We start from the raw sequence: 16,004 nt of genomic DNA, 5'->3' as shown, positions 1-16,004 counted from the left end.
ACACCACTGGAGTCAAGCTAGCCGGGCTGATGAGAGGTGTTACCTCGAAACCGGTCCGGTCCTCGGATGCTTGATTCCGTTCTGGGAAGGACATGGCTTTTGTAGTTCGGACTGGACTGTTCCCATGGGGCACAGGGTCAGAGCTGATTTGCATATCGCCATTGTCTAACCCAGGGTGGTGTGGAGTGCAAAAAAACGATGGATTTGGGCCCAGATCTTTGGACTGGGGTGAATGTGTGACATTGATCCACATTCTGTCCATCACCTGTTTTGTTTGCAATTGCCGCCATAAGTGCGCTGGGGATGCTCAGACGTGGGTCCCAGGCACTCCACACCACTGGAGTCAAGCTAGCCGGGCTGATGAGAGGTGTTACCTCGAAACCGGTCCGGTCCTCTGATGCTTGATTCCGTTCTGGGAAGGACATGGCTTTTGTAGTTCGGACTGGACTGTTCCCATGGGGCACAGGGTCAGAGCTGATTTGCATATCGCCATTGTCTAACCCAGGGTGGTGTGGAGTGCAAAAAAACGATGGATTTGGGCCCAGATCTTTGGACTGGGGTGAATGTGTGACATTGATCCACATTCTGTCCATCACCTGTTTTGTTTGCAATTGCCGCCATAAGTGCGCTGGGGATGCTCAGACGTGGGTCCCAGGCACTCCACACCACTGGAGTCAAGCTAGCCGGGCTGATGAGAGGTGTTACCTCGAAACCGGTCCGGTCCTCGGATGCTTGATTCCGTTCTGGGAAGGACATGGCTTTTGTAGTTCGGACTGGACTGTTCCCATGGGGCACAGGGTCAGAGCTGATTTGCATATCGCCATTGTCTAACCCAGGGTGGTGTGGAGTGCAAAAAAACGATGGATTTGGGCCCAGGTCTTTGGACTGGGGTGAATGTGTGACATTGATCCACATTCTGTCCATCACCTGTTTTGTTTGCAATTGCCGCCATAAGTGCGCTGGGGATGCTCAGACGTGGGTCCCAGGCACTCCACACCACTGGAGTCAAGCTAGCCGGGCTGATGAGAGGTGTTACCTCGAAACTGGTCCGGTCCTCGGATGCTTGATTCCGTTCTGGGAAGGACATGGCTTTTGTAGTTCGGACTGGACTGTTCCCATGGGGCACAGGGTCAGAGCTGATTTGCATATCGCCATTGTCTAACCCAGGGTGGTGTGGAGTGCAAAAAAACGATGGATTTGGGCCCAGATCTTTGGACTGGGGTGAATGTGTGACATTGATCCACATTCTGTCCATCACCTGTTTTGTTTGCAATTGCCGCCATAAGTGCGCTGGGGATGCTCAGACGTGGGTCCCAGGCACTCCACACCAAGGGAGTCAAGCTAGCCGGGCTGATGAGAGGTGTTACCTCGAAACCGGTCCGGTCCTCGGATGCTTGATTCCGTTCTGGGAAGGACATGGCTTTTGTAGTTCGGACTGGACTGTTCCCATGGGGCACAGGGTCAGAGCTGATTTGCATATCGCCATTGTCTAACCCAGGGTGGTGTGGAGTGCAAAAAAACGATGGATTTGGGCCCAGATCTTTGGACTGGGGTGAATGTGTGACATTGATCCACATTCTGTCCATCACCTGTTTTGTTTGCAATTGCCGCCATAAGTGCGCTGGGGATGCTCAGACGTGGGTCCCAGGCACTCCACACCACTGGAGTCAAGCTAGCCGGGCTGATGAGAGGTGTTACCTCGAAACCGGTCCGGTCCTCGGATGCTTGATTCCGTTCTGGGAAGGACATGGCTTTTGTAGTTCGGACTGGACTGTTCCCATGGGGCACAGGGTCAGAGCTGATTTGCATATCGCCATTGTCTAACCCAGGGTGGTGTGGAGTGCAAAAAAATGATGTATTTGGGCCCAGATCTTTGGACTGGGGTGAATGTGTGACATTGATCCACATTCTGTCCATCACCTGTTTTGTTTGCAATTGCCGCCATAAGTGCGCTGGGGATGCTCAGACGTGGGTCCCAGGCACTCCACACCACTAGAGTCAAGCTAGCCGGGCTGATGAGAGGTGTTACCTCGAAACCGGTCCGGTCCTCGGATGCTTGATTCCGTTCTGGGAAGGACATGGCTTTTGTAGTTCGGACTGGACTGTTCCCATGGGGCACAGGGTCAGAGCTGATTTGCATATCGCCATTGTCTAACCCAGGGTGGTGTGGAGTGCAAAAAAACGATGGATTTGGGCCCAGATCTTTGGACTGGGGTGAATGTGTGACATTGATCCACATTCTGTCCATCACCTGTTTTGTTTGCAATTGCCGCCATAAGTGCGCTGGGGATGCTCAGACGTGGGTCCCAGGCACTCCACACCACTGGAGTCAAGCTAGCCGGGCTGATGAGAGGTGTTACCTCGAAACCGGTCCGGTCCTCGGATGCTTGATTCCGTTCTGGGAAGGACATGGCTTTTGTAGTTCGGACTGGACTGTTCCCATGGGGCACAGGGTCAGAGCTGATTTGCATATCGCCATTGTCTAACCCAGGGTGGTGTGGAGTGCAAAAAAACGATGGATTTGGGCCCAGATCTTTGGACTGGGGTGAATGTGTGACATTGATCCACATTCTGTCCAGCACCTGTTTTGTTTGCAATTGCCGCCATAAGTGCGCTGGGGGTGCTCAGACGTGGGTCCCAGGCACTCCACACCACTGGAGTCAAGCTAGCCGGGCTGATGAGAGGTGTTACCTCGAAACCGGTCCAGTCTTCGGATGCTTGATTCCGATCTGGGAAGGACATGGCTTTTGTAGTTCGGACTGGACTGTTCCCATGGGGCACAGGGTCAGAGCTGATTTGCATATCGCCATTGTCTAACCCAGGGTGGTGTGGAGTGCAAAAAAACGATGGATTTGGGCCCAGATCTTTGGACTGGGGTGAATGTGTGACATTGATCCACATTCTGTCCATCACCTGTTTTGTTTGCAATTGCCGCCATAAGTGCGCTGGGGATGCTCAGACGTGGGTCCCAGGCACTCCACACCACTGGAGTCAAGCTAGCCGGGCTGATGAGAGGTGTTACCTCGAAACCTGTCCGGTCCTCGGATGCTTGATTCCGTTCTGGGAAGGACATGGCTTTTGTAGTTCGGACTGGACTGTTCCCATGGGGCACAGGGTCAGAGCTGATTTGCATATCGCCATTGTCTAACCCAGGGTGGTGTGGAGTGCAAAAAAACGATGGATTTGGGCCCAGATCTTTGGACTGGGGTGAATGTGTGACATTGATCCACATTCTGTCCATCACCTGTTTTGTTTGCAATTGCCGCCATAAGTGCGCTGGGGATGCTCAGACGTGGGTCCCAGGCCCTCCACACCACTGGAGTCAAGCTAGCCGGGCTGATGAGAGGTGTTACCTCGAAACCGGTCCAGTCCTCGGATGCTTGATTCCGTTCTGGGAAGGACATGGCTTTTGTATTTCGGACTGGACTGTTCCCATGGGGCACAGGGTCAGAGCTGATTTGCATGTCGCCATTGTCTAACCCAGGGTGGTGTGGAGTGCAAAAAAACGATGGATTTGGGCCCAGATCTTTGGACTGGGGTGAATGTGTGACATTGATCCACATTCTGTCCATCACCTGTTTTGTTTGCAATTGCCGCCATAAGTGCGCTGGGGATGCTCAGACGTGGGCCCAGGCACTCCACACCACTGGAGTCAAGCTAGCCGGGCTGATGAGAGGTGTTACCTCGAAACCGGTCCGGTCCTCGGATGCTTGATTCCGTTCTGGGAAGGACATGGCTTTTGTAGTTCGGACTGGACTGTTCCCATGGGGCACAGGGTCAGAGCTGATTTGCATATCGCCATTGTCTAACCCAGGGTGGTGTGGAGTGCAAAAAAACGATGGATTTGGGCCCAGATCTTTGGACTGGGGTGAATGTGTGACATTGATCCACATTCTGTCCATCACCTGTTTTGTTTGCAATTGCCGCCATAAGTGCGCTGGGGATGCTCAGACGTGGGTCCCAGGCACTCCACACCACTGGAGTCAAGCTAGCCGGGCTGATGAGAGGTGTTACCTCGAAACCGGTCCGGTCCTCGGATGCTTGATTCCGTTCTGGGAAGGACATGGCTTTTGTAGTTCGGACTGGACTGTTCCCATGGGGCACAGGGTCAGAGCTGATTTGCATATCGCCATTGTCTAACCCAGGGTGGTGTGGAGTGCAAAAAAACGATGGATTTGGGCCCAGATCTTTGGACTGGGGTGAATGTGTGACATTGATCCACATTCTGTCCAGCACCTGTTTTGTTTGCAATTGCCGCCATAATAGCGCTGGGGGTGCTCAGACGTGGGTCCCAGGCACTCCACACCACTGGAGTCAAGCTAGCCGGGCTGATGAGAGGTGTTACCTCGAAACCGGTCCAGTCTTCGGATGCTTGATTCCGATCTGGGAAGGACATGGCTTTTGTAGTTCGGACTGGACTGTTCCCATGGGGCACAGGGTCAGAGCTGATTTGCATATCGCCATTGTCTAACCCAGGGTGGTGTGGAGTGCAAAAAAACGATGGATTTGGGCCCAGATCTTTGGACTGGGGTGAATGTGTGACATTGATCCACATTCTGTCCATCACCTGTTTTGTTTGCAATTGCCGCCATAAGTGCGCTGGGGATGCTCAGACGTGGGTCCCAGGCACTCCACACCACTGGAGTCAAGCTAGCCGGGCTGATGAGAGGTGTTACCTCGAAACCTGTCCGGTCCTCGGATGCTTGATTCCGTTCTGGGAAGGACATGGCTTTTGTAGTTCGGACTGGACTGTTCCCATGGGGCACAGGGTCAGAGCTGATTTGCATATCGCCATTGTCTAACCCAGGGTGGTGTGGAGTGCAAAAAAACGATGGATTTGGGCCCAGATCTTTGGACTGGGGTGAATGTGTGACATTGATCCACATTCTGTCCATCACCTGTTTTGTTTGCAATTGCCGCCATAAGTGCGCTTGGGATGCTCAGACGTGGGTCCCAGGCACTCCACACCACTGGAGTCAAGCTAGCTGGGCTGATGAGAGGTGTTACCTCGAAACCGGTCCGGTCCTCGGATGCTTGATTCCGTTCTGGGAAGGACATGGCTTTTGTAGTTCGGACTGGACTGTTCCCATGGGGCACAGGGTCAGAGCTGATTTGCATATCGCCATTGTCTAACCCAGGGTGGTGTGGAGTGCAAAAAAACGATGGATTTGGGCCCAGATCTTTGGACTGGGGTGAATGTGTGACATTGATCCACATTCTGTCCATCACCTGTTTTGTTTGCAATTGCCGCCATAAGTGCGCTGGGGATGCTCAGACGTGGGTCCCAGGCACTCCACACCACTGGAGTCAAGCTAGCCGGGCTGATGAGAGGTGTTACCTCGAAACCGGTCCGGTCCTCGGATGCTTGATTCCGTTCTGGGAAGGACATGGCTTTTGTAGTTCGGACTGGACTGTTCCCATGGGGCACAGGGTCAGAGCTGATTTGCATATCGCTATTGTCTAACCCAGGGTGGTGTGGAGTGCAAAAAAACGATGGATTTGGGCCCAGATCTTTGGACTGGGGTGAATGTGTGACATTGATCCACATTCTGTCCATCACCTGTTTTGTTTGCAATTGCCGCCATAAGTGCGCTGGGGATGCTCAGACGTGGGTCCCAGGCACTCCACACCACTGGAGTCAAGCTAGCCGGGCTGATGAGAGGTGTTACCTCGAAACCGGTCCGGTCCTCGGATGCTTGATTCCGTTCTGGGAAGGACATGGCTTTTGTAGTTCGGACTGGACTGTTCCCATGGGGCACAGGGTCAGAGCTGATTTGCATATCGCCATTGTCTAACCCAGGGTGGTGTGGAGTGCAAAAAAACGATGGATTTGGGCCCAGATCTTTGGACTGGGGTGAATGTGTGACATTGATCCACATTCTGTCCATCACCTGTTTTGTTTGCAATTGCCGCCATAAGTGCGCTGGGGGTGCTCAGACGTGGGTCCCAGGCACTCCACACCACTGGAGTCAAGCTAGCCGGGCTGATGAGAGGTGTTACCTCGAAACCGGTCCAGTCTTCGGATGCTTGATTCCGTTCTGGGAAGGACATGGCTTTTGTAGTTCGGACTGGACTGTTCCCGTGGGGCACAGGGTCAGAGCTGATTTGCATATCGCCATTGTCTAACCCAGGGTGGTGTGGAGTGCAAAAAAACGATGGATTTGGGCCCAGATCTTTGGACTGGGGTGAATGTGTGACATTGATCCACATTCTGTCCATCACCTGTTTTGTTTGCAATTGCCGCCATAAGTGCGCTGGGGATGCTCAGACGTGGGTCCCAGGCCCTCCACACCACTGGAGTCAAGCTAGCCGGGCTGATGAGAGGTGTTACCTCGAAACCGGTCCAGTCCTCGGATGCTTGATTCCGTTCTGGGAAGGACATGGCTTTTGTAGTTCGGACTGGACTGTTCCCATGGGGCACAGGGTCAGAGCTGATTTGCATGTCGCCATTGTCTAACCCAGGGTGGTGTGGAGTGCAAAAAAACGATGGATTTGGGCCCAGATCTTTGGACTGGGGTGAATGTGTGACATTGATCCACATTCTGTCCATCACCTGTTTTGTTTGCAATTGCCGCCATAAGTGCGCTGGGGATGCTCAGACGTGGGCCCAGGCACTCCACACCACTGGAGTCAAGCTAGCCGGGCTGATGAGAGGTGTTACCTCGAAACCGGTCCGGTCCTCGGATGCTTGATTCCGTTCTGGGAAGGACATGGCTTTTGTAGTTCGGACTGGACTGTTCCCATGGGGCACAGGGTCAGAGCTGATTTGCATATCGCCATTGTCTAACCCAGGGTGGTGTGGAGTGCAAAAAAACGATGGATTTGGGCCCAGATCTTTGGACTGGGGTGAATGTGTGACATTGATCCACATTCTGTCCATCACCTGTTTTGTTTGCAATTGCCGCCATAAGTGCGCTGGGGATGCTCAGACGTGGGTCCCAGGCACTCCACACCACTGGAGTCAAGCTAGCCGGGCTGCTGAGAGGTGTTACCTCGAAACCGGTCCGGTCCTCGGATGCTTGATTCCGTTCTGGGAAGGACATGGCTTTTGTAGTTCGGACTGGACTGTTCCCATGGGGCACAGGGTCAGAGCTGATTTGCATATCGCCATTGTCTAACCCAGGGTGGTGTGGAGTGCAAAAAAACGATGGATTTGGGCCCAGATCTTTGGACTGGGGTGAATGTGTGACATTGATCCACATTCTGTCCAGCACCTGTTTTGTTTGCAATTGCCGCCATAAGTGCGCTGGGGGTGCTCAGACGTGGGTCCCAGGCACTCCACACCACTGGAGTCAAGCTAGCCGGGCTGATGAGAGGTGTTACCTCGAAACCGGTCCAGTCTTCGGATGCTTGATTCCGATCTGGGAAGGACATGGCTTTTGTAGTTCGGACTGGACTGTTCCCATGGGGCACAGGGTCAGAGCTGATTTGCATATCGCCATTGTCTAACCCAGGGTGGTGTGGAGTGCAAAAAAACGATGGATTTGGGCCCAGATCTTTGGACTGGGGTGAATGTGTGACATTGATCCACATTCTGTCCATCACCTGTTTTGTTTGCAATTGCCGCCATAAGTGCGCTGGGGATGCTCAGACGTGGGTCCCAGGCACTCCACACCACTGGAGTCAAGCTAGCCGGGCTGATGAGAGGTGTTACCTCGAAACCTGTCCGGTCCTCGGATGCTTGATTCCGTTCTGGGAAGGACATGGCTTTTGTAGTTCGGACTGGACTGTTCCCATGGGGCACAGGGTCAGAGCTGATTTGCATATCGCCATTGTCTAACCCAGGGTGGTGTGGAGTGCAAAAAAACGATGGATTTGGGCCCAGATCTTTGGACTGGGGTGAATGTGTGACATTGATCCACATTCTGTCCATCACCTGTTTTGTTTGCAATTGCCGCCATAAGTGCGCTTGGGATGCTCAGACGTGGGTCCCAGGCACTCCACACCACTGGAGTCAAGCTAGCTGGGCTGATGAGAGGTGTTACCTCGAAACCGGTCCGGTCCTCGGATGCTTGATTCCGTTCTGGGAAGGACATGGCTTTTGTAGTTCGGACTGGACTGTTCCCATGGGGCACAGGGTCAGAGCTGATTTGCATATCGCCATTGTCTAACCCAGGGTGGTGTGGAGTGCAAAAAAACGATGGATTTGGGCCCAGATCTTTGGACTGGGGTGAATGTGTGACATTGATCCACATTCTGTCCATCACCTGTTTTGTTTGCAATTGCCGCCATAAGTGCGCTGGGGATGCTCAGACGTGGGTCCCAGGCACTCCACACCACTGGAGTCAAGCTAGCCGGGCTGATGAGAGGTGTTACCTCGAAACCGGTCCGGTCCTCGGATGCTTGATTCCGTTCTGGGAAGGACATGGCTTTTGTAGTTCGGACTGGACTGTTCCCATGGGGCACAGGGTCAGAGCTGATTTGCATATCGCCATTGTCTAACCCAGGGTGGTGTGGAGTGCAAAAAAACAATGGATTTGGGCCCAGATCTTTGGACTGGGGTGAATGTGTGACATTGATCCACATTCTGTCCATCACCTGTTTTGTTTGCAATTGCCGCCATAGGAGCGCTGGGGATGCTCAGACGTGGGTCCCAGGCACTCCACACCACTGGAGTCAAGCTAGCCGGGCTGATGAGAGGTGTTACCTCAAAACCGGTCCGGTCCTCGGATGCTTGATTCCGTTCTGGGAAGGACATGGCTTTTGTAGTTCGGACTGGACTGTTCCCATGGGGCACAGGGTCAGAGCTGATTTGCATATCGCCATTGTCTAACTCAGGGTGGTGTGGAGTGCAAAAAAACGATGGATTTGGGCCCAGATCTTTGGACTGGGGTGAATGTGTGACATTGATCCACATTCTGTCCATCACCTGTTTTGTTTGCAATTGCCGCCATAAGTGCGCTGGGGATGCTCAGACGTGGGTCCCAGGCACTCCACACCACTGGAGTCAAGCTAGCCGGGCTGATGAGAGGTGTTACCTCGAAACCGGTCCGGTCCTCGGATGCTTGATTCCGTTCTGGGAAGGACATGGCTTTTGTAGTTCGGACTGGACTGTTCCCATGGGGCACAGGGTCAGAGCTGATTTGCATATCGCCATTGTCTAACCCAGGGTGGTGTGGAGTGCAAAAAAACGATGGATTTGGGCCCAGATCTTTGGACTGGGGTGAATGTGTGACATTGATCCACATTCTGTCCATCACCTGTTTTGTTTGCAATTGCCGCCATAAGTGCGCTGGGGATGCTCAGACGTGGGTCCCAGGCACTCCACACCACTGGAGTCAAGCTAGCCGGGCTGATGAGAGGTGTTACCTCGAAACCGGTCCGGTCCTCTGATGCTTGATTCCGTTCTGGGAAGGACATGGCTTTTGTAGTTCGGACTGGACTGTTCCCATGGGGCACAGGGTCAGAGCTGATTTGCATATCGCCATTGTCTAACCCAGGGTGGTGTGGAGTGCAAAAAAACGATGGATTTGGGCCCAGATCTTTGGACTGGGGTGAATGTGTGACATTGATCCACATTCTGTCCATCACCTGTTTTGTTTGCAATTGCCGCCATAAGTGCGCTGGGGATGCTCAGACGTGGGTCCCAGGCACTCCACACCACTGGAGTCAAGCTAGCCGGGCTGATGAGAGGTGTTACCTCGAAACCGGTCCAGTCTTCGGATGCTTGATTCCGATCTGGGAAGGACATGGCTTTTGTAGTTCGGACTGGACTGTTCCCATGGGGCACAGGGTCAGAGCTGATTTGCATATCGCCATTGTCTAACCCAGGGTGGTGTGGAGTGCAAAAAAACGATGGATTTGGGCCCAGATCTTTGGACTGGGGTGAATGTGTGACATTGATCCACATTCTGTCCATCACCTGTTTTGTTTGCAATTGCCGCCATAAGTGCGCTGGGGATGCTCAGACGTGGGTCCCAGGCACTCCACACCACTGGAGTCAAGCTAGCCGGGCTGATGAGAGGTGTTACCTCGAAACCTGTCCGGTCCTCGGATGCTTGATTCCGTTCTGGGAAGGACATGGCTTTTGTAGTTCGGACTGGACTGTTCCCATGGGGCACAGGGTCAGAGCTGATTTGCATATCGCCATTGTCTAACCCAGGGTGGTGTGGAGTGCAAAAAAACGATGGATTTGGGCCCAGATCTTTGGACTGGGGTGAATGTGTGACATTGATCCACATTCTGTCCATCACCTGTTTTGTTTGCAATTGCCGCCATAAGTGCGCTTGGGATGCTCAGACGTGGGTCCCAGGCACTCCACACCACTAGAGTCAAGCTAGCCGGGCTGATGAGAGGTGTTACCTCGAAACCGGTCCGGTCCTCGGATGCTTGATTCCGTTCTGGGAAGGACATGGCTTTTGTAGTTCGGACTGGACTGTTCCCATGGGGCACAGGGTCAGAGCTGATTTGCATATCGCCATTGTCTAACCCAGGGTGGTGTGGAGTGCAAAAAAACAATGGATTTGGGCCCAGATCTTTGGACTGGGGTGAATGTGTGACATTGATCCACATTCTGTCCATCACCTGTTTTGTTTGCAATTGCCGCCATAAGTGCGCTGGGGATGCTCAGACGTGGGTCCCAGGCACTCCACACCACTGGAGTCAAGCTAGCCGGGCTGATGAGAGGTGTTACCTCAAAACCGGTCCGGTCCTCGGATGCTTGATTCCGTTCTGGGAAGGACATAGCTTTTGTAGTTCGGACTGGACTGTTCCCATGGGGCACAGGGTCAGAGCTGATTTGCATATCGCCATTGTCTAACTCAGGGTGGTGTGGAGTGCAAAAAAACGATGGATTTGGGCCCAGATCTTTGGACTGGGGTGAATGTGTGACATTGATCCACATTCTGTCCATCACCTGTTTTGTTTGCAATTGCCGCCATAAGTGCGCTGGGGATGCTCAGACGTGGGTCCCAGGCACTCCACACCACTGGAGTCAAGCTAGCCGGGCTGATGAGAGGTGTTACCTCGAAACCGGTCCGGTCCTCGGATGCTTGATTCCGTTCTGGGAAGGACATGGCTTTTGTAGTTCGGACTGGACTGTTCCCATGGGGCACAGGGTCAGAGCTGATTTGCATATCGCCATTGTCTAACCCAGGGTGGTGTGGAGTGCAAAAAAACGATGGATTTGGGCCCAGATCTTTGGACTGGGGTGAATGTGTGACATTGATCCACATTCTGTCCATCACCTGTTTTGTTTGCAATTGCCGCCATAAGTGCGCTGGGGATGCTCAGACGTGGGTCCCAGGCACTCCACACCACTGGAGTCAAGCTAGCCGGGCTGATGAGAGGTGTTACCTCGAAACCGGTCCGGTCCTCTGATGCTTGATTCCGTTCTGGGAAGGACATGGCTTTTGTAGTTCGGACTGGACTGTTCCCATGGGGCACAGGGTCAGAGCTGATTTGCATATCGCCATTGTCTAACCCAGGGTGGTGTGGAGTGCAAAAAAACGATGGATTTGGGCCCAGATCTTTGGACTGGGGTGAATGTGTGACATTGATCCACATTCTGTCCATCACCTGTTTTGTTTGCAATTGCCGCCATAAGTGCGCTGGGGATGCTCAGACGTGGGTCCCAGGCACTCCACACCACTGGAGTCAAGCTAGCCGGGCTGATGAGAGGTGTTACCTCGAAACCGGTCCGGTCCTCGGATGCTTGATTCCGTTCTGGGAAGGACATGGCTTTTGTAGTTCGGACTGGACTGTTCCCATGGGGCACAGGGTCAGAGCTGATTTGCATATCGCCATTGTCTAACCCAGGGTGGTGTGGAGTGCAAAAAAACGATGGATTTGGGCCCAGATCTTTGGACTGGGGTGAATGTGTGACATTGATCCACATTCTGTCCATCACCTGTTTTGTTTGCAATTGCCGCCATAAGTGCGCTGGGGATGCTCAGACGTGGGTCCCAGGCACTCCACACCACTGGAGTCAAGCTAGCCGGGCTGATGAGAGGTGTTACCTCGAAACTGGTCCGGTCCTCGGATGCTTGATTCCGTTCTGGGAAGGACATGGCTTTTGTAGTTCGGACTGGACTGTTCCCATGGGGCACAGGGTCAGAGCTGATTTGCATATCGCCATTGTCTAACCCAGGGTGGTGTGGAGTGCAAAAAAACGATGGATTTGGGCCCAGATCTTTGGACTGGGGTGAATGTGTGACATTGATCCACATTCTGTCCATCACCTGTTTTGTTTGCAATTGCCGCCATAAGTGCGCTGGGGATGCTCAGACGTGGGTCCCAGGCACTCCACACCAAGGGAGTCAAGCTAGCCGGGCTGATGAGAGGTGTTACCTCGAAACCGGTCCGGTCCTCGGATGCTTGATTCCGTTCTGGGAAGGACATGGCTTTTGTAGTTCGGACTGGACTGTTCCCATGGGGCACAGGGTCAGAGCTGATTTGCATATCGCCATTGTCTAACCCAGGGTGGTGTGGAGTGCAAAAAAACGATGGATTTGGGCCCAGATCTTTGGACTGGGGTGAATGTGTGACATTGATCCACATTCTGTCCATCACCTGTTTTGTTTGCAATTGCCGCCATAAGTGCGCTGGGGATGCTCAGACGTGGGTCCCAGGCACTCCACACCACTGGAGTCAAGCTAGCCGGGCTGATGAGAGGTGTTACCTCGAAACCGGTCCGGTCCTCGGATGCTTGATTCCGTTCTGGGAAGGACATGGCTTTTGTAGTTCGGACTGGACTGTTCCCATGGGGCACAGGGTCAGAGCTGATTTGCATATCGCCATTGTCTAACCCAGGGTGGTGTGGAGTGCAAAAAAATGATGTATTTGGGCCCAGATCTTTGGACTGGGGTGAATGTGTGACATTGATCCACATTCTGTCCATCACCTGTTTTGTTTGCAATTGCCGCCATAAGTGCGCTGGGGATGCTCAGACGTGGGTCCCAGGCACTCCACACCACTAGAGTCAAGCTAGCCGGGCTGATGAGAGGTGTTACCTCGAAACCGGTCCGGTCCTCGGATGCTTGATTCCGTTCTGGGAAGGACATGGCTTTTGTAGTTCGGACTGGACTGTTCCCATGGGGCACAGGGTCAGAGCTGATTTGCATATCGCCATTGTCTAACCCAGGGTGGTGTGGAGTGCAAAAAAACGATGGATTTGGGCCCAGATCTTTGGACTGGGGTGAATGTGTGACATTGATCCACATTCTGTCCATCACCTGTTTTGTTTGCAATTGCCGCCATAAGTGCGCTGGGGATGCTCAGACGTGGGTCCCAGGCACTCCACACCACTGGAGTCAAGCTAGCCGGGCTGATGAGAGGTGTTACCTCGAAACCGGTCCGGTCCTCGGATGCTTGATTCCGTTCTGGGAAGGACATGGCTTTTGTAGTTCGGACTGGACTGTTCCCATGGGGCACAGGGTCAGAGCTGATTTGCATATCGCCATTGTCTAACCCAGGGTGGTGTGGAGTGCAAAAAAACGATGGATTTGGGCCCAGATCTTTGGACTGGGGTGAATGTGTGACATTGATCCACATTCTGTCCAGCACCTGTTTTGTTTGCAATTGCCGCCATAAGTGCGCTGGGGGTGCTCAGACGTGGGTCCCAGGCACTCCACACCACTGGAGTCAAGCTAGCCGGGCTGATGAGAGGTGTTACCTCGAAACCGGTCCAGTCTTCGGATGCTTGATTCCGATCTGGGAAGGACATGGCTTTTGTAGTTCGGACTGGACTGTTCCCATGGGGCACAGGGTCAGAGCTGATTTGCATATCGCCATTGTCTAACCCAGGGTGGTGTGGAGTGCAAAAAAACGATGGATTTGGGCCCAGATCTTTGGACTGGGGTGAATGTGTGACATTGATCCACATTCTGTCCATCACCTGTTTTGTTTGCAATTGCCGCCATAAGTGCGCTGGGGATGCTCAGACGTGGGTCCCAGGCACTCCACACCACTGGAGTCAAGCTAGCCGGGCTGATGAGAGGTGTTACCTCGAAACCTGTCCGGTCCTCGGATGCTTGATTCCGTTCTGGGAAGGACATGGCTTTTGTAGTTCGGACTGGACTGTTCCCATGGGGCACAGGGTCAGAGCTGATTTGCATATCGCCATTGTCTAACCCAGGGTGGTGTGGAGTGCAAAAAAACGATGGATTTGGGCCCAGATCTTTGGACTGGGGTGAATGTGTGACATTGATCCACATTCTGTCCATCACCTGTTTTGTTTGCAATTGCCGCCATAAGTGCGCTGGGGATGCTCAGACGTGGGTCCCAGGCCCTCCACACCACTGGAGTCAAGCTAGCCGGGCTGATGAGAGGTGTTACCTCGAAACCGGTCCAGTCCTCGGATGCTTGATTCCGTTCTGGGAAGGACATGGCTTTTGTATTTCGGACTGGACTGTTCCCATGGGGCACAGGGTCAGAGCTGATTTGCATGTCGCCATTGTCTAACCCAGGGTGGTGTGGAGTGCAAAAAAACGATGGATTTGGGCCCAGATCTTTGGACTGGGGTGAATGTGTGACATTGATCCACATTCTGTCCATCACCTGTTTTGTTTGCAATTGCCGCCATAAGTGCGCTGGGGATGCTCAGACGTGGGCCCAGGCACTCCACACCACTGGAGTCAAGCTAGCCGGGCTGATGAGAGGTGTTACCTCGAAACCGGTCCGGTCCTCGGATGCTTGATTCCGTTCTGGGAAGGACATGGCTTTTGTAGTTCGGACTGGACTGTTCCCATGGGGCACAGGGTCAGAGCTGATTTGCATATCGCCATTGTCTAACCCAGGGTGGTGTGGAGTGCAAAAAAACGATGGATTTGGGCCCAGATCTTTGGACTGGGGTGAATGTGTGACATTGATCCACATTCTGTCCATCACCTGTTTTGTTTGCAATTGCCGCCATAAGTGCGCTGGGGATGCTCAGACGTGGGTCCCAGGCACTCCACACCACTGGAGTCAAGCTAGCCGGGCTGATGAGAGGTGTTACCTCGAAACCGGTCCGGTCCTCGGATGCTTGATTCCGTTCTGGGAAGGACATGGCTTTTGTAGTTCGGACTGGACTGTTCCCATGGGGCACAGGGTCAGAGCTGATTTGCATATCGCCATTGTCTAACCCAGGGTGGTGTGGAGTGCAAAAAAACGATGGATTTGGGCCCAGATCTTTGGACTGGGGTGAATGTGTGACATTGATCCACATTCTGTCCAGCACCTGTTTTGTTTGCAATTGCCGCCATAATAGCGCTGGGGGTGCTCAGACGTGGGTCCCAGGCACTCCACACCACTGGAGTCAAGCTAGCCGGGCTGATGAGAGGTGTTACCTCGAAACCGGTCCAGTCTTCGGATGCTTGATTCCGATCTGGGAAGGACATGGCTTTTGTAGTTCGGACTGGACTGTTCCCATGGGGCACAGGGTCAGAGCTGATTTGCATATCGCCATTGTCTAACCCAGGGTGGTGTGGAGTGCAAAAAAACGATGGATTTGGGCCCAGATCTTTGGACTGGGGTGAATGTGTGACATTGATCCACATTCTGTCCATCACCTGTTTTGTTTGCAATTGCCGCCATAAGTGCGCTGGGGATGCTCAGACGTGGGTCCCAGGCACTCCACACCACTGGAGTCAAGCTAGCCGGGCTGATGAGAGGTGTTACCTCGAAACCTGTCCGGTCCTCGGATGCTTGATTCCGTTCTGGGAAGGACATGGCTTTTGTAGTTCGGACTGGACTGTTCCCATGGGGCACAGGGTCAGAGCTGATTTGCATATCGCCATTGTCTAACCCAGGGTGGTGTGGAGTGCAAAAAAACGATGGATTTGGGCCCAGATCTTTGGACTGGGGTGAATGTGTGACATTGATCCACATTCTGTCCATCACCTGTTTTGTTTGCAATTGCCGCCATAAGTGCGCTTGGGATGCTCAGACGTGGGTCCCAGGCACTCCACACCACTGGAGTCAAGCTAGCTGGGCTGATGAGAGGTGTTACCTCGAAACCGGTCCGGTCCTCGGATGCTTGATTCCGTTCTGGGAAGGACATGGCTTTTGTAGTTCGGACTGGACTG

The sequence above is a fragment of the Lissotriton vulgaris genome, chromosome 1_2, assembly GCF_964263255.1.
Source record: "Lissotriton vulgaris chromosome 1_2, aLisVul1.2, whole genome shotgun sequence".
Taxonomy (NCBI): Eukaryota; Metazoa; Chordata; class Amphibia; order Caudata; family Salamandridae; genus Lissotriton; species Lissotriton vulgaris.
This window is presented reverse-complemented; position numbering follows the sequence as displayed.